Here is a 27,985-nt window from a genome sequence, read left to right on the forward strand (position 1 = left end):
CACTTCCTGAATAGTGTGGCAGAATTGTGAAGGATGCCAAAAGCAGAAGAAAGTGTCTTTAAGAGGTTTGTAGAGGAGGCTGGGGAGTGAATCCTGATGGTTAGACAATGGAAATATGGGATTTGGATTTGTTCAGATGTATAATTTCAGAATTGCAAATCATCAGTATCTGTTACCTTGTAGAGCTTGCCTTAGCTGTAACCTCTCTTGTCCCTGCCTAAGGTGACAAAACCAGGAGTACTTGGCCTGAATGAACAACGCAGGCAAAACGAACTATCAGTGCTCTAGGTCTCTGTAGTTTGCCAAATCATTAGAAAACCACGATCTGCTGCAGAGATCTCATTTGCTACATCTTCAAATGCTCAAGCATTGTATGAGGAGTTTGCTTTGAAGGTGCTTGAATAACAGCTCTATTGTACAAAACAGAAGTGTCTGACATAACCTAAAATGTCATCTAAACATGAAAACCGAAATATATCAGTGAAGCACAGAACTTGACAGCACCATCTGCTGGGTGCACAAAGGCTGCTTGGTAAACGGAACATTTTAGCATCATCTTTACTTGTTACAGTTTTCTGAAAGGCTTGACCGACTTCACTTAATATATAGCATGAAAGGTTGTATAATTCATATCCCTCGATAGATAAAAGGAGGTTGTAGTAAGGAGGGCATTAGTCTCTTCTCCAAAGTAGCAAGTGATATGATGAAAGGAAATGGCCTCAAGTTGTGCCAGGGGAGGTTTAGTTTGGCTACCAGGAGAAACTTCTCCATGGAAAGGGTTGTCAGGCACTGGAACAGGCTGCCCAGGGAAGTGGTGGAGTCACCATCCCTGGAAGGGTTTAAGATGTGTACATGAGGTTCTTAGGGACATGGTTTAGAGGTGGGCTTGGCAGTGCTGGGTTAATGGTTGGACTTGATGATCTTAAAGGTCTTTTCCAACCAAAATGATTCTATGATTCTATAGATGCTCATTAAAATACTTCTAAGTGAACTGACTTGACTGCTAGGCCAGTCTCTGGTTAGGGAGATGTACCTGCATGAGGAGGGCAAGACTGCAGATGTTTCAGATGGTTTTGGTTAGCCTAGGTAACTGCTGTGTGTTTTTATCATGCCAAGTAACTCCTATGTGATGGTAAGTACTGGGAAAGTGTTCTTGCTGTTCTACAGTTTCTTCTTTGTTGTCTTTGCCTGCAGTCACCTCAGCTGCTCTGGATTGGAGCTATGCCTGGAACAGCTTTACAAATGCGAACAATCTTCAGATTTCCTGAACAGAGAAGGAATGTGCCAGGTGTCTGTTCACAAACAAGCATAAGCAAGGCTATCAGAAGGAATGTGATTATGAGCTTCTTTAGTCTGGTAAGTGTCTGAATCTTGGCTGGGCCTATCAGATTAGCAACACATACCTGCTTAGCTGAGACTTATTTACTGCTTAGACTATTGGTTTAAGATGTTCTTTTCCTTTCATGCCCAGTTTTTACTTGTCTACTACTTGGCTGTTCAGGGGTAAACCAGGTAGGAGCCCAGCTTACTGCCAGGTCACCAAATAGCATGTGGCTGTAAATCACTGAGGTGTGGTGTGTTTTTTTTTATTTTTTTTTTTTTAAACTTCTGTTTAGTTGAATTATGTTAAAGTATGCTAAAAGCTTTCAAAAAATAAAGTAAAAGTAGTTGGGTCAGCTTTGTACCTTCTCTGTGCCTCCCAGTTCCAAGGTAATTTTGCTTTTCTTGTCCAGATTCCCTTCCAGTCAAACTTGATGGAACTACCCAACTCTGTTTTATCTGAAAGCTGGAGTTTTATTAAAGGTGCTGAGAAGGTTTATATATCCTCCCATAACTATTTTTTCACTTGCTTAAGAAATTTAAGTCAGCAGCAGTGGTTTCTCAGAAACTAATTCTGGGGACCTGGCAGGATTACTTCCAGAAGGAAAGGTGACTTTATAAATAAGCGGCTGGGGAAAAGGAATATCTATATCGATTGCATAAAAGCAAAACGCATTGTTCTGTGCTGTTTTCTAATGTAGAATAATAGTTTGATTCCTGACTGGAAACTGGGAAGTCCCTTGGTCAGTGTCATGCTGCTGTTCTCAAGCTTTAAGTAGCTTGAACTTCCAGTTCTACCACTCCAAGAATGGAGGGAGAACTACAACATGCATTTTACAATTTTTCCACAGGGTGAAACTACAGAATGCAGACTTCTGGCTTGTAATATCTTGTTGCTCACTAGATTTCTTATGTTCTAGCAGAATCCATGACAGTGCATCTTGTTATGGAACATATAATTAAAAGAGCAGCTGGAGTTATTACAAGTTATTATCCTTAAATGAATGAGTCCTTAACTGCCTTTTAGAATGTCACTTTTCTTTATTTTTGCTGTACTGGGAAACAATAGCATGCATATTAAAAATACAGTCTTGATTTTTCAACTGTGGCAATCCATTTTAGGCTTATTGAGCACAATGTTTTCTAATTTGAAACTGCTTTTTAACTGGCAAAGCAGACTTTGGTTTAGCAAAATGAGTTTGGATGTACTAACTAACCCAAAACTTATTTTTCCATAAAGGTACATTACAGACTGTCTTAACTTCAAGAACTTCAGCTTTGTGATCTTGACCTTGAAGCAATGTGAAGAGTGGAGATAAGATAGAGCTAATCTAGATCAAGCATGCAAGTTTGTTCATTTTGTCAAGGTATGAGTTTAACGTTGCAGTCTTTGTTTCAGTGTCATCTGAACTCATTCAATTAAAATAGGGTAGATTAATGTGTTATATATGCCTTTACATTATGAGGAGTCAATCTGAATAAATCGCCTTCCTGGTAATTAATAAAGGTATGCAGAGGCTTTAAATCTCTCTTCAGAGAATCTACTTGGGCTACACAGGAAAGCTTAGTAGTGGATAACTTTGGTTCTAGTCCCTTGCTACCTTGATTATACCATGCTGCATCATGACGTTAGGTTAAAAACCCCTGAATGCTAAGACATATTTTTTCTAGTACTTTTAAATATTCATCTTTCTATTAGTTTTGCATATCCTTAGTGATTCTGAGATTTCTTGAGGACTAGTTAAAAAGCATGCCAATGACAGGTGCCAGCTGATGCTGACATGGTGTGTAGTGTCTTTCTCCTGCCTGGGCAGGCTTATGTTCTTATCAGTCATGGCCATCTTATTTCTGCCCTTTAGACTGAAAAAATGAGACAACAAATACAGTTGAGCAGCTTCTTTTGTCCTCATTATTGTTCTGTGCTCTCCTTTGGAAAAGCAGCTGTCCTGTGTGTGGTGCATTTGCATTGTGAGAGCTGTTGCATCCTCAGACATGTGTGATCTCCTCACAAAAAGTAAAAGCTAACTCCACCAAGATAACTTTAAGAGTAACTGTGTAGTTATAATCTGTAGCAACAAACTTGACCCACAGCACTAAGTGCTAAATATTTGAAAGTGAAATATGTTCAGTTCTTAGATATTCAAGGAAGTCTCTACAGAGACATCTGTGTTAGCTGTTCCTTGTGAATACATGTCTCCTACAGTTGTCAATCACAATACACTGGTCTGTACTGAAAGACTGGCCTTAATAAAGTTTGTGTCTATAAGCAATGTGCATCAATAACATTTAAGGAAGGAGCCTTTGGAGGCTGCTGTTGCTGGCTATATATATGAATAAAACCATATATAAAAATGTTAAATGTGTTGATGTAAAGGTGCATCTTTGGAGGACTTTTCTTGCTCTTTTGGTAAATGGAATTGCAAATCTGAGCTGTTAACATTGTAGCAAAATTGTAGCCAATTCCTGAATTTGAAGATAGCTTCTAAGCTGTAAGAGCTGTAAAATGAAATTACATCTCATGTTTCTGAACTACTTAATGGATTTAATGTCCATGTAGCAAATACTGGAGTCAAGGTTAGAGACTTGAGAATAAATGCTGTCTTCTCTTGGAGTGTTTTAAATGATAGTAGGGAGAATTGAGATGCTACTGAATTTCAAGAAAGCCTATTAAAGCCTATTAAACTCTTCCTTAGACTTGCAGCAACTTGAAAAACAATATAACTAAACTAAGTGTTAAAATAGTGGAAGAGCCACAAAAGACTTTTGCTAGCTGGAATGCTACAAAGTATGTTTATGAAAATGTCCTTAAGGTGTTTTTTCCAGACTATCTTGCTGTATTAATAATGAATTGACATCTGTCTTTCTTCCATTATCAGCTGTGTACTTGTGCATCATTAGAAACCTTTTAAATGAAAAAAAATTCTGTTTCTTTTGATGGACTTTTTAACAGTACATGCAGAATACAGAAAATCTGGCCTTGGCCTCCCATATTCTCTACTACTGCTGCTCTTTCTGCTCCTACCCCTGCTATTTTCTGTAATCCTCCACATAAGGGGAGCTGATCCTGCAAGGGGACCCGTGGAGATTCCCAGGAATATGACCAGGTTTTCACTTCACAATGTGGTACATGGGTGTTGGCTGGACTGAGCCTCTTCAGCTTTTTTGTATTGACTGCAGTTCTTATGCAAACGTGGAAAGTGCTAGCAGGCAATGACTTCTAATTTCAGTTTACTCTGTAGTTGCCACTGCAATAGTTCTCAGTTTTTTGGAAGCTGGCACAACAGTATAATAATGGTAAATGGAGTGGGAGAAGGTAACTTTTGGTTTCAAAGTTCCTCTTCATTAACCTCTTTACTATTTGAGTGAATAGCAACCTGTAAAAATTCTGGCAGAAGAGCAGCTGCTTCTGCAAGTCCACTGGAACATACTTCTTAATTTATGGAAATGCAAGAAGTTAAAGGCATCAGACAAAAGATGATCAGAAATGGTTCCAGGCTCTTCTGCTGTATGTATTGAACACTTAGCTGGAGGACTCAAGTTCAAAGCTGTAAGAATACAATAAGAATTCAAAATATGGTACAGGCTGCATATTGTCATTTTTGGAATTAATAAAACAGAATTAACAAAAAGAAAGCAAAAGCCATTTCTGCACAGCTTTGAATCTTGTTAGTATTTCAGAAATATCCTGTAATGTGCTGTCAGCTGTATCTTAAACTTTTGTACAAGGACGCACGGTGCTGTCTGTGATTATTTTAAGGCAGTTTTAATTCTGACCAGGTGGCTTCAGAAGTACAAATCAAGAAAGCGAAGACTGCAGCAGGAGCTCAGGCACAGGTTGGTTACCAGTTCTGCTGTCCGGAAACAGAATTTTGGTGTAAATATATGTGAATAAACATAACTTGAATGCAGAGAGACCAGGGAGAAAGACAAATGTAGAGAAGTTTTTCCGAAATTAAAGTAAAAGGCTTCATGAGAAAGGTATAAGTGAATGTATAATACATGTTATTAGAGTATGGACAGCCAGAGATTATTGGCTTCCAGGCTTTAGTCTGCTTATGTTGCTTTGCACTGATCTGGTAATGACATATAATGGAATTTGGCTGATTGTGAACTTTTGTAACTTTGTAAAGCTGCAAATAATTTTTTCAAGCTTTATTTGGAGTTGTCTGACACTTGTAGATGGAATTTAAACACTTTGAGACCAGTTCAGAAGTCCTTATTTTCTGAAGTTAATAAGAGTTTTGAGAAAGGGACTTGAAAAATGGGAGAATAAAATATTATCTTTAACTACAGATAAGTTCATGCATTGATTAAGTTAAAATAGAAATACACTAAAAAGTAGCAAACATAACTGAGGGGTTTTTTTTGTTTACTTGAGGTTTTGTATTTGTGATTTTGTTGTGTTTTTCTCCCCCCCTCAATGGAAAACAAGTGCATCAGATTTACTGAGTATTAAATGAATAGAAAACTGTGCTGTATTACATTGCCCACTCTGTGAAACTGTTCCTGTAGGACATGACAGGTAATTGAGTCAGCAACATAAAATATTGGAGATGATGCATTCCATTTTCTTAATGCGTTGTAGTTCCACATCTACCTACATGTGAATATGACCCAGATTTACCGGGACACACCAGTTACCTTGTACCTGTACTCAGTAACGCTGATTAGCGTTATTTGTTCCAAATGTAAAAAAACCTTCAGCTTCTCTGACCTCATCAGAGGGAGCTGAGAGCACCTCAGTAATAAATGCTCCTCTAGGTCCTTCCAAGAATTTGATTTACATGGAAGAAAGTTTTAATGACACAATCCCTGCCACTAACAAACCAGCAGACCTTCAGGATGTAGAAGAAAGATTCTGAAAATAATTAGACTTAGCACTAAAATTAAAAAGGGGGCCAGAATAGGAAAATGTTCTATTTTTTTCAATAGCACACAGTCTGCAGTACAACAGTCTTTTAATCCACTTATATTCATAGATATCAATAGAGAAGTGAGGCTACTATATCCAGAAATGCATGGTGATCTGTTAATAAACTTAGATACACAGCAATTGTTTGCTTTTGAATTTGAATGGCTAGAGTCTGCACCCATCACAAATACTTAACATTCTGGCATGCTCTTTATTGGGCTTTTTCAATTACTGAATGTAAGAATTTGGGATGATAAAATAACAAAGTGACCTATGAATATGAGAGCCTGCTCTAAGTTTGGGTCTCAATCAAAAGTAGAGGATACGGTGATTCCAAACTGTTAAATGTTCAGAAACTTGTTTGCTTTATAACAGAGCAAGACAGTAAATTTTAATTTCACACACTTCACATAAGATTATAATGCAAAAATACAGATTATAATTGTCTTCCAAATACTTTCTCTGTGTTGATATAAATTAATGTGTCATCCTAAGTCCTTTAAACCTAGTAAGAAACAGTGAAATGGTATAAAAACCTCTTTCTTGTAGTCTGCAACTGGTTACTTCAGGTAAGCCAGGTAAGTTGGCAAATGACGCATAAATTTATAAGCATGGTCTGTCGCTCTTTTTTCACAGATTTATCAGTATGCAGAGAGTTTTCAAGATTGGCAGGAGCAGAGCGATGTTATCTTAGTATTAGCAAAGGAACACACCAAATGCCAAAAAGCCCACTCTGTAAACCCCTTAGTTCAGTATTTAAAGTGGCATGTGCCACCTTGATAACATTTATCTTTCAGTTTAAAAATCAAAAACACTCTGTTTTCACAGTGCTCTGAATCTGAGAGCTCGATGCCACTAAATCTGTTAGCTGCTTTAAAGCCTAATTACTAGTCACAGGAATGAATGAAATCTCCAGATAAAATGACACCATGCTGAGATAATTCAAAAGGAATCAGTCACACTACTTCAGGCTGACACTTTTTTTTTTTCTTTTGCTTGAGATGTGGCTCTCTGAAAACTGTTTGAGGAAAAAAAAGACACTTTTTCTCCTTACTTGCGGGACTTACCTAAAGCCTCAGCTGTGTCTTTCTAATAGCTCTACAGCTAAGAAAGAGCAAGTCTAGGTAGGTAGAAAGTGTTTTTATATGTGGCTGGGAAAGCTGCATGCTGATGAAGGATCTGACATCTTCGACATATCTAGATTCAGCTGAAATCACTAACAAGGTACTAAATGGACAGTTTGAACTCCCTAGGTCCATAATGTTCCAGAGTTCAATTATTCTGTATGAGTTCTTCATGTAATTACTGCTTTGGAAATGGAGGTATGTGCTGCCTCTAGCAGTATTTTTAATAATAACTTTTCCTTTATGCCGACAGTGAATGATCAGGTACATGAAAGCAGACTTACTGCAAGTGGAGAAACTAAGGATGACACAAGTACATTTGTACTGCTCTAAATGTGACAGAAAAGCTGGGCCCATTTCATTAGGCCATTATCTTCAGTCCTCATTTTCATATGCTGAATTACCTGCATAAGTTATTGTGTGTGCTCCTCAGGTGGGTTTTTGTTGTGGCAATCTACTTGTCCAGCCAGTTTCTCAGTAGATATCAATATTAAAACAGATTGTCCTGGTCCCTGTAGTCTTAATGAGGGAAGGCACCATGGGGAAGAAAGGGGACATCAGAATATGTTGTTTGGTTCTTATATGCATTTCTGTAATCTAAGACATTGCCCTATGACATAAGAAATAACAAAAAACAACACCAAACAAAACAAAACAAAACCACAAAAACAAAACCCTGTTAAACTCAAAGTTTGTGTTCTGATAAAGAGGAATAGCAAAAGACACAGCTATTGTAGTTTATCCACATAGAGAAGTTAAGAAAAATGCTACCTCTAAATTCTCAATGTTTTGTTAGGGGAAGTTTCTATGTATTGCATGTTATGGATTGAGATAAAGGATATTCAGCAGTACCATTGAATGTGTCTATCTCAGTGTGTAGGAAACAACTGAAGAATACAATATAGCCATGCAAATAAATGCAAAACAAAAGTTATTAGTGTGTAAGGTAGCACTGAAAACCCTCATATCATTTCTCTGCAATTAAATATTTATACCAACAGCGTATTTCTTACTTATTTGCTCACTCTAACTTAATATTGTACTTAAAATATTTTTAAATGAAGGTAACAATGAAGGCATGCTGATTTTGCTGAAGTGTTAGTGAAATAAAGTTTCTCTTGTTTGTACCATGACTCTGTAACCAACTGAGGCTGCTGGTCTGATGTACTAATAGAAACACAAAGTAGGAGACCATCTCTGCCCTGGATAGCTTACATTTTCAAAGGACAAGAGAAACAAAGACATAGATTATTTTTTTTCTTCTTTATGCCTTTTAAAAATTCTTCTCTTATTTTCCTACAATTGATGTTTTGCCTGCTTAAACATTTACTGCACTACGAAGAGGAGTTGTCTGTGCCAGTACTCAGCCAAACTATTCAAGTTGATTCTTTAATCTTTCCTTGTAAGTTAGCCTTTCTTTTAGTTAATAAGCTACCATCAAAGTGTTTTTATGAAGGAGATAAAGCTGACTGCATTTTAGAAGGCTTCTAAACAATTTTGGCAGTGTTTATGATACTCCATAAATGGAATAATGACCATAAAAAAAGACCTCTTACATTGTGGACTCTAAACCTTGTTCCAAGTTATAGTTATAAAAAAGGAGCAATTAGCAATAAAATAAGCTACAAAGTAATCATCACTCTTTTCTGTCCACAACAGTATAGTTTCTCAATAGTATAAAATGATAAAAAGGCAAATAGCTGAATCACTAAATTCAGTAGACCTATTTCTAATCTTACTCCTACTACTGCAACTCAGGAGTAACTCCAGTGCGAAAGAATTAAAGTTAGGATTGCCACGGATGAGTGATTTAGGGTCTTGCTACAGAGCAGTGTTTAGATTACTTAAAGAGAAGTGTGATTTAACAGAGTTCAATGGCAGGGTTCACCCTATTACTGCATGGAGGAAATATGCCAAGGAGAATCAGGTGAGAGTTGGTTTAGATTGATTTCTATGGGGACAGGAGATGCAAAAGGGTAGAAGGAGGCCCTCCCATTGAGTCATGAGGTTCAGAATGGACCCCTTTGCTTTCTAGACTCCTTCTCAGAGTGGAGTCTCGGTGTGGCTGGATTGAAACTTAGTCCCAGACTTCATCAATGGTTCCTTGTCTAAGAGACATAGAGGGTAAGGGAAAACAAGTAAAGGATTATATGTATGTTTGGTGAAATGGTTATATGTGCATACCTAATTCTTTATACTGCTTGTCTAGGATTTTGAAGTTTCATCCTGCTGTATCTCAACTTGCTTTCTTCCTTTCCAGAGGCCTGGTGTCAGATCACTCCCAAGTGGATCCAAAGTCTCTTGCAGGAAACTCATCCATATCTGAGTGCAACAACATAGGTGTAAAATATCATCCCAGCAAGTCAGAACATAGTAAATATTCTTCATGTATGTTGCAGTTTTTATTTTGGTGCTCAATGTCTTTTAAGGGCATTATGAACCAGATTAGTAGCTCAGCCTTTCATACTAGCAGACATAATTTGGTATTTAGCTGTACCTTCCATGGTTCTTTCCTGTTAAACTTTTTGCTATGAAAAGAACAAAAGACAATGTAGTTGTCTTTCCAAGAAGAATCTTTTTATGCTAGTGATTATCTGTTTGCAAACCAATGAGTGGTCAAGCTCAGAAAATTTTCTTAGGTAAGTAGTGAATTACTTCTCAGTGGACACAGGATGAAATACTAATTGCTGGGAGAAATTCTTTATCTCAACAGAAGTGTATTTTCTTCTTTCCCAGTTTTCAAGTCAACAAGCAGCAAACAAAAGCCATCTATTTACTCGAAGTCCCCTAAAATACCATTGCAAAGTGGCAACACTCAAGTGCTTTTGTTGCTGGGATTCCTTGCAGGATCTAGGACTTGTAGGGGGAAAAGGAGATGGGGAAATTTCTCATGGCTTGATGTGGCAGTGATTCAGACATTCGCTTTGGATTATTATATGTTAGAGAAGCAGACTTATGCTTCTAAACCAAAAGTTTATCTTAAAAGTAACCCTTTGTAACTGCAGAAACATACCAATGACCTGAGATAAAATGTCCCTGTTTAGCAAGTGGAAGAGAAGATTTTTACAGTTCAAGCTCTCATCACCAGCCATAAAGGCAGTGGCAAAACAAGACCACAAAGAAGTACAGACTTGATTTTCTAATACCATCTGTAACATAGCAAAGCAGAACTGACAAACAAGGTCTCTTTTTTCTCAAAGGCTTAGCAAGAAGGGCAGAACCAGTCACTGCCATTCTCCAAAATGCACTAAGGTAGCTTGAATTGCAATACTTAAGAATTCACCGCTGTAAACATCACTGGGCAGCATAATGTCGTCTGCCAGACCGTGTTAGATCTTACCTATGCTTTCCAACAAACATTTTCATTGCTGTTATACGATTTATTGGATTTGATGCCATTTCTTACACTGTCTTCAAATGCGGTCAGGCCTTGAGAGCAGGTGTTCATCCTCCTACATGTGACTGGATCTTGGCAGCTCCTGGACATTAACAACAGCGGTGGCTGCACAGCGGTGCTGTGGTCAGGGCTTTCCTGGAACTGGAATGGGAAAAAGTCATCCTCCTCCTCTTCCAAGGGTCTCACTTAGTCTGCTGAAGGCTTGATTGCCTGCGTCCACTAAAGGCAGGCCACTTATTAGTGAATGTTGTTAAAGGAGGTTGAGTAATTACCCAGTTACCTCAGTTACCTTCTTTGATGGTGATTGCTTAGAGGGAATGTTTCTTTCAATGTATCTCACCATTGGTTTCATAAATTGGCTCCTACTGCCATACACATCTTTATCGCTTTTCATCTCAAATGTTCTTTATATTATTTGCAAACGAGGCAACTTCTGACTTTGTTTTTCTGTGAGTTGGTGGCAAAATGTTCAGTTTTCATTGGCATGCCTCCTCATGCACACAACTCAAATGCTGCATCCTAGGAAGGAAAGCACATGAGGCATGAGCTTCAGGAATGGCAAGGAGGGCAGCAAACCATCTTCAAGAGCTGCTGCTTAAATGTTTGTAGGTTTAGTTGATATTTTATCAGAGAACCATCCTAGTTAAAGAATCAAATTTGATTTCTCATAAAATTACCACCTAAGAATGCTATGCTCTCTTTTAATGGCACTTACGGAGATGGGAGGAAGTGAGAGACTAAATGTTCTTCCTACTAAGGAATGAAGGACGAGAAACTGTGACTGTCATGCATTATTTCTAAAAATAGTAATGCTACATTTTTTTTTATAAAGCAGCAACTGCTCTTTAATAAGAGATCAAATAAAATACCCTGGAAATTGAACACTGAAGTCTTTGATATCCTTCTCCCCCCCCCGCCCCAGCTTTAGCACTCTTTCAAATAATTTTCCCCCTTCTCGTAACACTGGGCTATTTTAGGCTTGCCTGAAATATTTCTACTGCTTTATTAAACCAACTCCCTTTTCTACACAAACTTTCCCAGTTGTGATCCAAATGCTTTCTAGCTGTGTTGTCTGTGTGTTCGTGTTGCACTAACACAAAGTTCCACCTGCTCTTCCTCTTCCTCCCTCAAGTACGGCACAGCATAGCTGCTACCTGATTTCTTGTTTGAATTATTAGTATTTAGTGCACTTTGCTACTTCGGATGACTGCGTAAGTATCTCTTCACATTCATTTTCCCGACTTTGCCATTGTTCATGCTTATTTTTGTTTATGAAAGCAACTATTTTTGTGATATTCTGTAATCTTTTATTGAAGTCTATTTCTGTTTCAAAAATATCACAGAGTTATTTCAAATATTCCCAGGATGTTTATCTTGTTATAATATTTTTGTTTTCCTCCACAGCATTTTAGTTTTGTTGTTTCACTTTCTTAAACAGTAATGTTGTCGTTTTCAAATCTTCACCTATCTTGTCAAAAACAAGATGGCAGGAAGGTTTGCAAGTACGAAATGACTTCTGTGCTTATCAAGTGTTTCAGTATTGACACTGTTCTTATTCAGGCACAAAAGCTATTTGTTGTTTAATAATCTCATGTCAAGATTGTTTTCCCTTATTCTTTCCAAATATGCAACATATGTCAGTGAATCCATTTTTTTTCCCCTCCTTCTAGAAATGAAGGAAAAGAAAGGTGATTTCCCTGGGCCATTGGTGTGTGTTGGTATTTGCAAATCTTGCCCTGGGGATGAAGTTTGTGCATTGAAGATTGATGGTATGAACATTTCTTTAGAAAATGCTTCCCCTAATTTACTTATAAAGCAGAAATTGAAAAGCTGTTCACTCTTTGGTCTCTTTCACTCTCTTTCTTTCAGAAACTTGACTATGAGTTGACTGAAGATTTTATGTGATAAAATAATTCAGGTATACTTTCTCTTGGCTTAAATAATTTGAGACTTTAATAGGCTCAGCATTTTGCGGTTGTCTATGCTTTGTAGCACTGAAAATAAGTGCATATTGCAGGATGTCTTTAACAATGAATTTCATCCTTTCAGAGAGCATCCATCTCAGCCCTGTGCTGCTTTCTAGGGCAGTAATGTCCTCATCATCCTCTTCAGCATTGGAGATGGAGATCTTCCAGTACATTGGTGGTACATTGAAGTGATTTCATTGAGGTACGAGCTATATCACAGTAAAATGACAAGTGCAGAACTGGCTCCTCGGAGGCCTGTGCTCCACATGCCACGTGAGTTTTTGCCACTAAGGTAATGAGCAGAGTTCCAGGTCTGGCATCAGGTGTGCCACGTGTGCTTCATAAAGCAAGGCTGCTGGGGACAGTCTGTGCTGGGGACCTTCGGGTGGAAGAGAGATTTTCATGGACTTCAGCAAACCAGATGTTTTGGGCATCCTTGGAGTATGTGCAGAGAGAGGCTCCACTGAGCCAAACTGCACCTGCATGGGAGAGGCAAGCCAGAGAAGATGCTCTCTCACTTGCTTGTCATAAGAACTGATTTTTGAAGGTTTGCTCTTGACAAGGAGAGTAGTCTTGATCCCATTCTGGTTTGTGCTTTTGTTTTTGTCATTTCCCTGTGAAAAGGCAGAAAGATAATCAGTCCAGTCAGTATCAGTTATGCTTTAAAGCTGTGAGCACTTCTGAAACCTCATAAGGATCACCAAGGTAATTTGGACATAATGCAATTTCTGCAACGCAAACTGGTCAGCATCTAGTCCAACTCGTTTTCCACTGGGTTTTAGATCTGTGGTTAACAGTGTGAATGTCTGAGTGTGGGCACCCTCCCCATTTAGAAATCAGGGCTCTCAACCCTGGGGACCCATCTAAGCAATTCCTCTCAGTTCTGAAGCCTTATAGCATCCACGGTGTTGCTTTGATGGATACAAGTGAAACCATCTTCTAATGTGACACTTGTCATGTTCAAGAGTTAAGCACCGCAGCATCCTGGGTGGTTTAATTGCACTTCTGTCCTTCCTCTGGAGGGTCTTAAAGGATGGGTGGCTGTGGAAAGTGATTCTGTTCAACCAGATCTGAAGAAAGAAGCAATACAAATGGTGGTGTTGGCAGCAGATAGACTTGCAGTGTTGGGAGCCACTGTTAATTTAGTAAACCCAGGGGCACATCAGCTGCCTGTCCCATCATTGTATAAAACATTGTATCTGTACACATGGCCTACCTATTACATTCAGTGCTCTGTATTTGCATGTGTGTGTTATGACAATGATAGTTTTGGTGGCTCAGTAACAATTTCTCAATACTCCCAGAGGCACAGAATACCTGTCAAATTCAGTCCCTCCTTGGACTGCTTGCCAACGGACGTGCGAGACCACACAGACAATCCAAATGCAAATAGATGTTCTCTGCACAGCAGGGATAATTTGACACTTTTAACTGGAGGAAAGCAGCTTGCAAAAGTAAAAGGTCTGTGTTTTTACCAGGGCTTGTTTTCACATTCTTCTGAGTAATGAAGCATGATAGCTAATGCATCAGTTCATCCCTAAAGACTCTATATGAAGGAGGTAGCTTTTATAAGGAAAATATTGCCAAACAGAAAGGACTATCTTGAGCATCAGCTTTAGGTTTGGGAGCTTCTGACAAACACTTCAAGCCATTTTCTTAATGATTGTTGGAAAGCAAAAAGCAAGATTTAATGTCTGAGAAATCTTTGTCTCTAGTTTACTTATCTTACTGTAGTTGGGGGCTCTTTCCTGCCCTGGGCTGTCAGATTTCTACTTTAACAAGAATTCAAAAGTTCACTAATGGTGATTCCCTTTTGCTTCCTCTGAGGCTTCTGGAGAGGATTTTAAGAGTCTTAGCACAAGGACCCTGGAGAACAGCAATATTTTAATATTTCAGGTTATGTTATGTAATAGTTGTAGTGATTATATTTAAAATTAAAATGCTAGCATGCACCTGGGCATGCAGTTATGATTGACACAGACTGTTGCTGTATATTTTGGCAATAACGGGGGGAACTGATTACCTGTTGTTGGACTGGAGACCAGAGATACTTTTTTTTTCTTTCCTGCCTGGGGTCAAAATATTGTTTCACAAAAGGGTTTTTTCCTTTGATTGCTGGGCAAGAAGCAAATGCAGACTGACATTATTGGTGAACACAAGGGAGTACACACATTCCTTCACTTCTTATTTCTCTCCCCTCTGAGACAACCAGCCTTTCTTGGCCCATATGGAGGTCGGTTCTGCACAGCAGAACATTACAAGATTAGTTTAGCACCCTAACTTGTTTTATAAACAGTCTGAAATAGCTGCTGCTGCATCCTGCCAGCAAAACTTCATTTTATTGCCTTTCTGTATGTGAAGTTACAGGCCTCCTGCCATCTCTCTGTGGCAAAACCAAACCCCAAATTAGTTTGTGTGGCTTTTGACTATTTTCACTATTTCAGTGTCACATGTGCTTTTGTCATTACAGCACACAGCTTTGGCTTCTCCAATGCTGGAAAGTAGGAGTTTAGTAACAAATGCATTTATGACATTAAAATGTTAGAAGAGTTCCATAAAGTCCCTGCAGAGCCTAACAATTGGAAAGGAAAAAAAATCTTAATTTCTCTGGGTAGGTTAGGGCTGGATTCAAAGTCAGATTTGTGGACCTGATCCAATCAAAGCCAACTATGTAGAAGTATTTTAAATAAAAGTTAATAACTGGGGAAGGATCCACAAAACCCTGTTGTACATTTCTATGGTCACATGGATGTGCAGCCTGCCAAAAAGGAAGATGGCTGGAAAACTGACCCTTACACAATGACCAAAATCAATGGTGTGTATCTGGTCATAATTTCTGGCATGTATCTGATCATAATTTACAGAGCAGTCTTTATGCAGTCCGGTATTGCTGTCATTGCTCTGCAGAGGAAAACACACTGGGAGAAGGATTTAACGTATATTACACACATAAACCAGCTTTGATACCCTATTCTCTTGAGAGCTTTTAAAATGGTAAAATAACGTACATCACAGATCAGTCATTAAGGCTCATCTCTACTGCGACATTTTGCCAGTCTTTGGTTTTGTCTACCTATAAGTTACCTTCAATTTATGTGTATGCAGGAAGAGAACAAATATCGGAAAATGCTCATACATAATGGGCCATTCTTTCAACAATGTATTAGATTTGTCAAAATTAATGCTTTGAATGGGTGTGTTCACCAAATACAAATATACTCACTTATAGCCTCACATGTCTCTAAGAATCAAACTTTTGCCTAAATTATTACAATGATCGACATACTTACCTTTAAATCAGTCTGCATATTTAATAATTTTGGGCTAGTTGTATCCCTAATGCAAACCTAAACCAATATACAGTCTAAGCTTTTAACTTGGCTAATGAGCATCCTTTAAGGTGAATTTGCATGACACATTTTGTTAGATTGCTGAGAAACAGTTTTGTGTCTCTCTTATGACATTACGGCACAAACTGAGTGTAAGTCTTGACTTGAGTCCTTTTGTAACTTTCTGGAAAACCAGTGTTTTTCTTGCATCAGTAGTGCTGAATTGACCTCAGTGCCTCTGAAGTGCCAGCAAACACACATGTTATTTGCCTACACATTAGCTGCTGTCAGTGCATATGGTTATGGGTCTGTCTGCATCTTTCCAGTTTTTCAAATCACTGATAGTTATTTTGGCATTTTAACAAGCAAGCAAAAAGAAATCTTTGTCATTTGAAGCCTTTCCCTAGAAAACAGCACAGGCCATCAAATAATATTCATGAACAGTTTGTTTCTATATTTTTTTGTGGTCATTTGATGAACCATTGGTGAACCCATCCATAATACAATTTCATTTAATTCTACACATTTGTTCCTGGGTTTAATCTGGGCATTGAATCAAGAGAGAAAAGGACTTAACCTGTAATGAGAAAATGAATTGAAATGGGAAACTAACCTCAAATTTATTTCTCCTATGGGATGTATCAGCATTTCTAGCTCTCACTATTCCATAAAAAAGGTTTTTTAATTAGCCTTGGAAATACATCCTTATGAAGTAGCAGGCAAACAGATTTCTGCATGCTAAAGGGACAATTATAGTAGAATCACCATCAGCATTTTTACCACTGTGTGAGCAACTCTGGTGATAGATAACATGTTGGGAAGACCACAGCAGTGGACCTCTGCCAGTGGTTCCCACATGGGCACTAACAGTGGAAAAATAAAAGACAGGAAATTTTCTGTGAAAATGCGATTGCGGTTACACAGTGTGACTTTCCAAAGCAATTAGAATATTTAACAGTACCAAGAGAAAGCCCATTTAATGAGACAGTCCAGCAAGTTTTCTGAAAACACAAAGAATAAAAAGAGATATCACTTGTTCTCCTTCAAAAATGAAAAGCAGATAAAAGCATGAGGATAAACAAGTTTTCCTGGGAAACTATGTGTCTATTTATCACCCTTTCTACTGAAGTAAGCTGTATATCCTACGCCCTTCCTTTCTTAACACAACATTTACTGCACTCCAGTCTGATTTTAAAGAAGTGGTTGTTTTTTGGTGTTTTTTTGTTTGTTTGTTTGTGTGGTTGTTTTTTTTTTTTTTTTTTTTTAATTTTTGAAAATGTTTCTTCCTTACCCAGACTTCTCTAATGTTCATTTAGGCTGTGCCAGTAAATTTCAAGTTTATAATTGAAGGCAAAGGAAGAAGCAGGGTCCTTGAGGCTAGAAAAATTACTTGAAAGCCAGTGCTTTTTCTCTGATGTCGAATATATTGTGATTTCAGACAACCTCTGGCTCAGCAACAAGAAGCCTGCCTTTACCTATGGGAGTTGGGAGGTAAAGGACACAAGATTCTTTTTAGCTGGTCCCCTGACCAGAGAGCAGTGATGTTCCTGTGATCACATCTGTATCTGCATGCAGAGAGAGAGACAGAGAAAAAGCTTAATATTTATAGATATAGAACTTTCTTCCATATCCTTTCTTGCTTGTGCAATTTCCCCCCTCATTTCAATTCAATTAGCCTTATTTACTTTCATTAACTTTTCTTCAATCTTCATTTCTCCACTTATGCTCTGTCCTCAATCCCTTTCCTATCCCATTATTCTCCTGGCACTCTCCCAGTTTTTCCTCATCACCTCCTCCGAACATCAACTCTGTTCTCTTGCAGCGTTGTCCCTAAACCCCTGACTCTCTCACTCCAAAACTATTTCTTCTGCTACTCTGCCCTTTTGCAGCAGATACTGCTTAGTGCAATGTATCTGCCTAAAGGGACTCAATTTAGTTGGATCCCTGGGTTTAAAAGCCACACAAAGTTTTTGTAATCATTGGCAGAAAATAGTGCTCTGTAGTATATTTAGCATCCAACATACGCTACTGTGAAATGAAGAGCAGAAGTTTCTCATCTGGAAACTTCCTGATGAAGCATAAAATGAATTCAGAGAGAAGATTAAAGAACTAGAGAACTAAAGAAAAATCTGCATTAACCTTTATGTCTGAAAAAGAATGAAATTTGTTTTTAACTAAAAGAGCTTTGGCTGCCTTGATTCAATTCTTCTAAGTCTTGGTTAAGAAAAATGATGCTATTAAAACATCAAAAATGATCTCTGCCTGCTACCAGACAGTTGGCTGTAATGAGGTTTTGAGAAGAATAAACAAGTTTGTTGCAGGAAAATAGTTTATGATAAACTTGTGTATAAAAATGTGTCTGGAAGAAGAACCCATTTAATAAACCAAATGCCTCTCTACTCTAAAGCTGTGTGATTCAAGAGACCTCTCAATTCTTATTTGATGCAATCTGGAATTAAGGTTGGACATATATTTTCTTAATGCTGAAGAAGTAAGATTTTCTTGCCTTTGTTATGAAGATTTTGCATTAAATAAAAAGGATAGGGAACTTGAAGAATTTATTCTGCAATGTTAGAAACAGCAATATACAAGTGTTTAACTTATGATGCATTTAATCTTACTGAAGCAAAGGAGGGAATGGAGAGGGACCTGTGCTCTCAAATGCCCGTAAGTACTATAGACAGCTGAGTTTCTCTCTCTAGTGATTAACAAGAGAGCCCTGTCTTCTCTTTATTGAAGCAGATTGTTTCTGACATGATGTTTTCCATTTTGTAAACAGAAACACATAATAGTTTTCTATTAATTTGTGGCCTCGTTTAAAAACCTGAAGCCATCAGTCACTGTGGAAAACAAATATGCATGGAAGAATAAGGTAGAGAGTAGTTATATGTAACCAGTGGTTTTGGTGCAGGTTGAATGTGGAAGCAAGGACCCCCGTGCTTGAACTTTGGAGGTATCATTCATAAGCTGCTGATGGACCGGATTGCTCTGCTGGGTAATAACATGCATTGTTGCTCAGGAGTAACCGAGCAGCAATGTCTAGCAATCAGCCTAATTGATCACTGCCATGTTTAACTGACAAGTAAGGCAAGTCTAACTGAAGCAAGATTCCCAGGTTCCCAGATCTCAGCATGGCCATGGTGGCAGCAGCTGAGGAGGGGAACATCCCTGGTAAGGCCAGGGCCTCAGATGGGTCTGTTGTGCTCTTGTCTGTCATGTGTTGATCAAGAATGTTTTTGGATTGCTGGCAACTTGAATACATAAGTGGGTATTGAAACCTGAATTTTTAATGCTGATTTGTATCTCAGGAGGATGATGTTTTCATGGGCTGACACATCACACACAAACAGCAGCTCAATGGTTTACTCAATAAATGTGAAAATACATCAGGTTAAGCGCCACAACTTTACAGATGCAAGCAGTTGTTAGTAGTTGTCAGGCTTTCTCCTTTGGTAAAGAGTTAGGTAGAAGGGAAAAGGGGTTGTGATTGCCCAGGGGGAGAAACAGGTCTCACTTCTACTGGGATCTCTTTCTTATTTTGTAGAAAGCCCTGTGGATCCCACAGATTGTACTCAGATCCCTGGAATCTATGGTAGTGTCTCTGCCTTGATGGAGGAGGATAGGAAACTGTATGAATTGATTGAATTTGATCTAGAGGAACACAGAAATAATAGTGGCATGAAAAAACTCCTCTGTGGCTCCAAGGTAACATAAAATCTGTATAAATGTTCAGCAGAAAGAATTTAAATCAGCCATTTGTAGCATTTATGTATAAAGCCAAACTGGTAAACTCAAAATAAAGAAGTACAGAGCATTAAAAGGTAAATTAAATTAATCTGCTGAAAATGTAAGCTATTGCATCTGGGGAAAGTGATCTGAAATATGAATAATCAATGAAAAGGAATAATGCAAAACTAACACTGTTGCTCCCCCTCTCTTGCACTGCAGTTCTTCTCCCCCTCACCTAACCAGCCAAACAAAATAAGCATTAAAACCCTGGATATAGGTTCCATAGTAGGAAAGAAATTGTATTCACCTCTGACAAATGGGAGGCAGCTTTAGGCAGATGTGTTTTGGGGTGGTTTTTATTTGTTTAATTCACATTTTAATGACTGCTGAGTATGCCAACAAAGCACCCAGAGCTGTAAGCCTCTCTTTGCCAGCATTTAAAAATTATATCCTAAATAAAAACCAGCAGGTAAGGCCTGGCTCAGAAAGATCTCCCTGCACAAGAGTGGCAGCTGGGAGAAAAGAGTTATTTGTTTTTTTTCTTATCACTAACATACTGGTATAAGCTCTAAACATGGGTGCTTTTATTTCCATGAAAAAGCCTTTGAATTAATCTAAGTTGTAGTGTAGTAATCAGTAATACAGAAGTATAATGTAACTACACTATGTAAGTTTTGATGCTTTACCTAGGTGAGGATGAAGTGGTGCAAATGTTATGAGTCTCATAAAACTGGAGTGGAAGGAAGGAAGCAGTGCCCTGGGGTTCTGCATGAAGGTCAATTTATAATTTATATACTACTTCTTTTTTCCTTAGAATATTTTTTTAACCCTTCTTCTCCAGAAAAATAAAATCAACTTTGTTAGTGAACATTACTATCTTACTGCTTGTATTATTTAATGCTTATTAGTAGAATGTCTTCCCTGGTATCATCTGGGAGGGGTCTGGCTAAACTGGTCACAGGTTTCTTCTCTGAGAAGTTCAGAGATTACCAGATGGTCAGATCAGAAGTTGTTCTGATTTTTCTTTGCACTAGAAAAATTTACTTCCAATATATTTCAAAATAATGCTCCACTTTTCTTGCTGTGCATGAAAAGCTGTTCTCATCCAAATATTTCTAAAGACAAATGTTGACTAAAAGAAGTAACATTTTTTAAATTGAAAAGTAATAAGTGTGAGTTTAAATTACAAATCAAACATCTTTAAAATACAGAGGTCTTCAAATACAAATTTTAGGATGGAAAAAGGCTGTGTCTTCATATCAATTAATAACAATTGTGAACGGCTCTAGTGCCATCCCTTATATTTTCAACATCAGCTTTTTTAAGGAAGAAATACTCCTACACCTGTGGCATTACCCTTCTCTTTCTGTTCATGGGATTGAAGGAGCTTCTCATGAACCGAGAACTATAACAGTCATTGGCAAATTCTCAATCCACCAGGTCCTTCACATGGACCTTTTGGTTGTGAAACAAGAGGTGAGAGGCAAATGTTTTCTTTGGCCTCTACTGTGTAAACTAGTTGCACCTTGCAAATTTACAACCCAAGTAGTAAACTGAACATTTCTAGCATTTACCTGTTTCTGAGAGCTGAAGTGGGAATGCGGGTGTCAGCTTAAACTGCAAGAAGCTGAACACTTTGAGCGTAACGTGTTTTGCCCACAGGTGGTCAAGCACCTGGAGAGTGTCTTTTATGAGAGAAACCATCCAAACCAACTCTGTCTATGTCTTTGCATGCAAAGCCCGGGCTCGCTGGTATTAATGATCCACCATATAAAGCAGAAAGAAGGGCAATAAAACCAGGCATGTTCCTTCTTTTTTTTTTTTTGGTTCCTAATGTGCCTGCAAGTGTGCAGGGATATCGTGTTAATCCAGAGAGCAAAAGGGATTTCCCAGTTCAGTGCTACTTGTCACCCCCATCACTCACTGATTTTTGATAGAACAACTCAGCCACATCTTCTTCCACACCTTGCTGAGTTGGGGTATATTTAATAAGAGTAGCAAAAAGACCTCATTTAGTTTCTTTGTGTACTGAATCGAAGCCAGAGGTTTGTAGAGTGTAGCTGATTCATGAAATCAATTGGCTATGCACTCAAAACAATTTCTACTCAGAAACTCTTAATACTGGTTATCTGCTCAAATAAATGGTAGCAGAACAAAGCACCTTTACTTCACTTAATAATGATTTCATTCTTCCCATATACTTCAGCTTTTGGAGAAAATCCAGATTTTATTTGGGATGGTTCAGGAATTCCTGCAGCCAGAATGTTTCAGACTATAATGCTGAAAAGTGTGACGATATTTATGACTGGAGCAGCTGATGATGGGGAGCACTCCCAGAATGAGAAAATAAGCCAGTTTCGTTCATTTGTCCATTTGCGCTATAAAAGAATGGAGAACTGAAGTATCAGGGTATGAATGCACAAGCAATGCCAGATGGGAAGGTTTGTTCTCCACTGGACAGTTGCAAACTACTGTCTCTGGCAAACTTGTTGCTGTGCCAACAAGAAAGCAAAATTTCCAATCTATCCTTTTTTGTGTTGTTCTTTGGAATGCCAAATAAAATACAAAGTCAAAAAAGCATCATTTTATAAGCATGGGAACTATCACATCAGTGCACAGAAAGAAGGTTCAGTTCTGAAATAGCCACTTACTGTCAAGTTAAAACAATGTGTGAGAAGCTAATGAATTAACAGTATTAGAAATAGGATTCAAGTTTGCTTCTGTTTGTTAGCCTTATTCTAGGTGTGCCATATCCCATGTCACAGCAAAATTCTTGTTAATAGTTCTACAAGTTCAAACTACATATACGACAATACGGTTATTAGCACAGTTTACACAAAATCACAGAAAAGCAACACCAAAAAGAAGGGACTTTTCAGTGTATATTGGACTGGATAAATTTTATCCTGGACTCATTTTTAAACTATGATGAAGCTCTTGTGTTAATTTGTGTTTCATTCAGGGTACCTCTTCAGAATGAAACCTAAGTATTGTTTTTTTCTCATATCATATTCTGTATAATCATACAGGGTGAAGATGATTTGACGATTAAACCTGCCCAGGTAGTAAGAAAACAACTTTGCCAGGATGTCCCACAGCAGCATCTATACCTTTGACAGCTTGGCTGAGGTTTCAAAGACTTGGATGCTTAATGCAATTGGGGATATTCTGTGGTATAATACCTGAGAAACAGGCCCCACGGATGGCAGATGCAACTCAAGCCCTGTGTGAACACAGCCAGTGGAGTAGCAGCCAGCTGAATCGAGCACCCCAGAGCACTGGGTGCTGTAACATAGTGGGTTGAGGTCTGCCTGTCTCCCTGGTACATCGTCCCAAGTCTTGCCTCCTGTAGGACGTACATACATGTTGCAGGGAATCAAATGCTCATGGGTGTGATCATATTTTCCTACTAATTACACACTAGGGTGTGAGGGGTGCCTGTGTGTGCAGAACTCCTGTATGGTTAAGTGTATGTCACTGCGCACTCCTGTTTTCACCTACCTCCAGAGTCTGTCCCCTCTGCTGACAGAAACACTGCCAGCTGGTTTCTACCACAGGATTTTCTAGGATCCTAAAAAATCTGCAGTTTCTCATCCCTTCTCCCTTTGACATGCTTTCTCAAATACACCTGCTTTTAGATTTCTCCTCTAGAAAGATGCTGGCTCCGGAATTGGTCAGAACTGTAGACGTTACCGTAGTTTTGGTGTGAGTTACACTCTTACAGGGAAAAATGTGGTACTTTGCCAATACTTACTGCCCCAAGAGGAAGCTTAATTGATTTTCAAATTAATACCATAATAAAATTAATACTATAATCAAATTAATATAATAGAATTGCAGAGTATCTTGACTTGGAAGCGACCCATAAAGATCGAGTCCAACTCCATATATTGTTTGTGTTTTGAGCTGCACACATGTCCTTTAAGAGGTAAATAATTTTATAAATATTTTAAACAGAAATACGTAAATAGAAAAATAAGACCAGTTCCTTGTTAACAGAGTGCATTTTTGTCTACCTAGCTCTACTGCCAAATATTTCAGTGACCTTCTCATTTGCATTCTTCAGGAACATAAGAACAACTTCACATTACAGATTGTTTTGATAAATATGTAGTAAATGCTTTTCCTGAGATACCGCTACATTTGATTCCATAAGAATAGACCATGAAATTCAAACCGACTTGCTAACAGTGCAAGCACAGTGGTATACAACTTTGCAAGCTCTTCGCAGATTTTTTTTCAGCCAAGGCATGAGCTTGAACTGAACTCAAGACATTTGGACATCATTTGAATCTTTCCAGTGGTTTCTAAGGAGGTAGGTGAAAGAGCTGCTGACTATTTTAACAAGGTTTTCCAGCCCTGCCTGTGGATCAACGGCTCTTGCAAAGCTTTTCAGCTGATTCTGCAACCCACATGGAACGAGTTGTTTGAGATGGAGGACGATGGAGGTGGTTTCTAGTTACTTCATCTACTCTCTGAGTTTTAGAAATTGCAAATACTACCTGAAAGCATGTTTGCATTTTGTTATAGTACTTCTCTCAGGTTCTTTGTGTGAAACTTGCCATACTTGCTCCTCAAGGCAAGAACAACAGCTGTGTTTATTCGTGATTCTAATTTTATTTTGTAGACTTAAATTAAATAGGTGTGTAAAAGTGCTTGCAAAAACATAACTAGGCATTGAATTTGGATTCTATTTGCTAGGAAACTTTACCCTTGGGAGTGGAAAAAAAAAAACCCCCAAACAACAAAACCTTGCTTAAACTTCAAAGCACGCACGGCACAAGGTGCATCTTGTCAACAAGGACAAATGGTCACGTTCCTTACCTGATGAGCATTTGAGACCTTCAGAATATAATTAGGAAACGCTTCCCATAAAGCTGACAGTTTTTACATGTCCTTATTTCAGTAGCTGTAACAGGACTTTGGATGCATATGCCAGGTGGACAAGATGCTGACCTAGTGAAGATGAAAACTAAGGATTAAATCTGTATTTCATGTAGCTTGACTTTCTTTGCAAGTTCCTATCTGATCTGATACCACATTAAATCTTAAAGTTACTATATTGATGCATAATGTACCAGACTTGATGTTTATATTTGAGATATTTGTCTTCACAAACTTGCTTTGTGGGTTTGCGAGAGATGAATTATACAGTGGCAGAGCTGTAAATACTGGCAAGCTGGACATCTTCACACATAACAGATAATACAGGGTAATAAATGAATCTCTTTCATTTTACTGCAATGAATTACCTTTTTCTTTAAAAAATACAGTACAACAAAAACAAATCCTTGGAGGTTTTTGGCGTTGTCAGCCTCCAGACGGGCTTATATATAGCTGTACTTAAAAGAAACCAGACATTGCGTATGTATGCGTGAATAATACCAATGTTGCTACCTGTCTTAAAATCATTGCAGCAATCTCTCGCTGTGAAATAACATGAAGTGCCAGCCAGTTGCATGTTTCTCATCATTTAGATGCAGTTACTTTTTTTTTTTTTATATATATATATCTGTAAGAATAATTCAAGAATCATGCTAGCCATGTGTTTTTATTTCTGGAACTGAACTGGGCTATTTTTCCTTTTCCTTTTTTTTTCTTTTTTCCCCCTTGAATTTAGAATTCAAACTATAATCTCTGTAATGCAAACTGGGAAACTGGAAAATTTTCAACATGACACATTGCTGACATGCAGCCTCCTGGTGTGAAGAAACAAGTGGTGGCAGATCCCTCATATATGAATCTCATGTAAGTTTGTATCACTCTTTTTTTACCCTTAGAAATTAAAGAGTTAATACTGCTTTATAATCTCCTGTGCCTTATTGTCTTCCTGACAAGACAGCACATTCTATACACAGGGTCAGCATCACCAATCTGGCAGCAACCCTGACATTCCTGTGAATGCTTCGAATGACAAGAGTTTCATTTAATCACGGTGGAAGGACTAGTAAGATCTGGCAAGTACATCCTTTCCCAATCAGTTTTGGTTTTGTTTTTGATTTTTTTTTCATGTTCTGGCTACTGAAAGTTAGTCATATAGTCCACTTCTTATTGAAAAGCAGTGGAATGAGAGATAATGGGTTTTAAACAAACAAACCAACCCATGATGAAGAGATGTGGTGCTGGCTTCACTACTAGTGAACAAGGCAGCAATGACAGACTGTGGTGCCTTGGCCAAGCCACCACTGTAATGTGCACACAGAAGCATTTGGGCTCCAGAAAAAATGAATTAACCTTCACCTGCAGTTCTCTTCAGGTGGTGGTCTATCTTAAAATGGAATAGCCTTGTTAAGAGAATTTATTTTCGCTCAGATATGGATTCCAGAAATTCTTCTAAAATAATTTATTTGCAAGGTACAGCATGTAACAGCTTGATCCGGGTGCCTCCTGAAGAAGGATCCTCAGCAAAAAAACACCTTGGACAATTATACCCCCACAGTCCAAGCCCCAGCCTCTTACACATCACTCTGGGTCAATTACAAAATCAGTCTGGGGTCTCCCTGTTCTTCATTGGATCTCTTCGTCAGGTGGGCTGTCAATCAAAGCCCTGACCTTCAGTTGCTATTGTGCACTGCATCTGAAGGAAGTTCTTGGCAAACAAAAACATTCTTCTGCTTCTTGTCTTTTTTTAGACACCATTCTGTTTTTACTTATCTCCAGGGACACAGCTCCCATTATCTAGTAGCTTAAAGACTCTGAGGCCTTTTTTACTCTAAGCAGAAAACTCAAAAGTTCCAGCCTGTTATGCTAAGCAAACTTACTTATGCTAAGCAAATTCTATATGTGATTTCTAAACAAGTTCTATTATGTAAGCAGCAGTATAACCAATACTTCAATAAGCTCCAACAGTCTATTCCCTAACAGCCTCAAGACTTAAAAGACAGTGTCCATAGATCAAAAATCCTGTTGTCTGATTCAAGGAACCTCAGTATTCAGAGATTAAGAGATCTGATTTATTGGCAGACTGATACTGATATTTGTATCTAAAAAGCCATACCCACAGAAACATAAGTGAGGTCACTAGTTTGCATGTTTTATATTGTGTAAGCAAAACATTTTAATTGTTTGTACTTATATCCAATTTCATTATATGACCATTTATTGCTATTAATTTTTGTGATATTGAGCAGACAGCCAGTTGGCTACTGTTCTAGACTTTTACATATCGTAATTGTTACACACTTCTACGGCTTCTCAGCTGTCCTCTAATTTGGCTTTAGAGAAACATAACTCAAGATTATTCAGTGTCTGACTAGACTCCCCAGGTGCCTGTGTAAAGATGCCTCTCAGTGCACATGGAGATCTCCCTGGCTCCTGCAGGCTTCAGGGATCTGTTGTGCAGCCATCTGCAGGATCAGCACTTTAAAGATAAATACACTGTAGCGGTAACTTCTAAAGCTGTCAGTCCAAGCTTCATAGCATCACATCATCATTTTGCTAGAAAAAAATAACCTTGAGAAGTCCACATAAATATTGCCTTTGCTTTGCAATACAAAAGTGGGTTTTTTAGCTACAATTATGTCTTCAGTTATAAAAGCAGAAAGATAAATTTTAAGCCTGTAGAAATTCAGCTTCACTTTTCGCAAGGCACACATTGTGCTTCTCATATTTGGAAGAGGCTGATGTGACCCACTGAGATGGAACAAGTCCAGTTCTTCCATTTCTTCAAGAGCTGAATAGAAAGCCTGAAATGTTACTGGCAACAATATTAGCCTTAGGATAAGGGGCAGAACTTCAGGCATTATCCCATTTTTTCAAGTTCTTGTAACTTCTACATGCAAACTTGAACTGCTATAAAGAGCATTTTTCATTGAAAAAACTATTTTCTTCTCTTGAAGCTGCTTAAAAATTTCCTTCTTCTAGATTTTATAAAATTATAAGAAATTCAAACAGATCTTTGTAAGCATTCATTAAAGCCTGTGTACATGCTTTCTCATTTTTCTCAAATGTTTATACTGCAGTTATAATAATAGGAAAAGTTGGGAAACTGCATGATTTTTATCACATTTTTACCTGTTTGTGTAAGGTTCTCTACATCACAACAGAATGATTTAACAAAAGATAACTAGCAGCTGGTGAGCATTTTGTATACTTAACTATTTGTTCTTCAAACAAGTTACCTGGAGCAGCTGGGCTGTGTACCCAGAGGATAACGTGATGAGGTGAAACCTTTAACGAAAGAGCACACATGCGTGCAGCCATAGCCT

At 38.2% G+C, this 27,985-nt stretch overlaps 1 pseudogene; it reads left to right on the top strand.

The window, feature by feature from the left end:
* Positions 1 to 12,740: 12,740 nt before the first annotated feature.
* LOC136097761 (beta-Ala-His dipeptidase-like) lies at positions 12,741 to 25,733 on the top strand (annotated as a pseudogene).
* The last annotated feature ends 2,252 nt before the right edge of the window (positions 25,734 to 27,985 follow it).

This window comes from Patagioenas fasciata, chromosome 2 (assembly GCF_037038585.1).
Source record: "Patagioenas fasciata isolate bPatFas1 chromosome 2, bPatFas1.hap1, whole genome shotgun sequence".
Lineage (NCBI taxonomy): Eukaryota > Metazoa > Chordata > Aves > Columbiformes > Columbidae > Patagioenas > Patagioenas fasciata.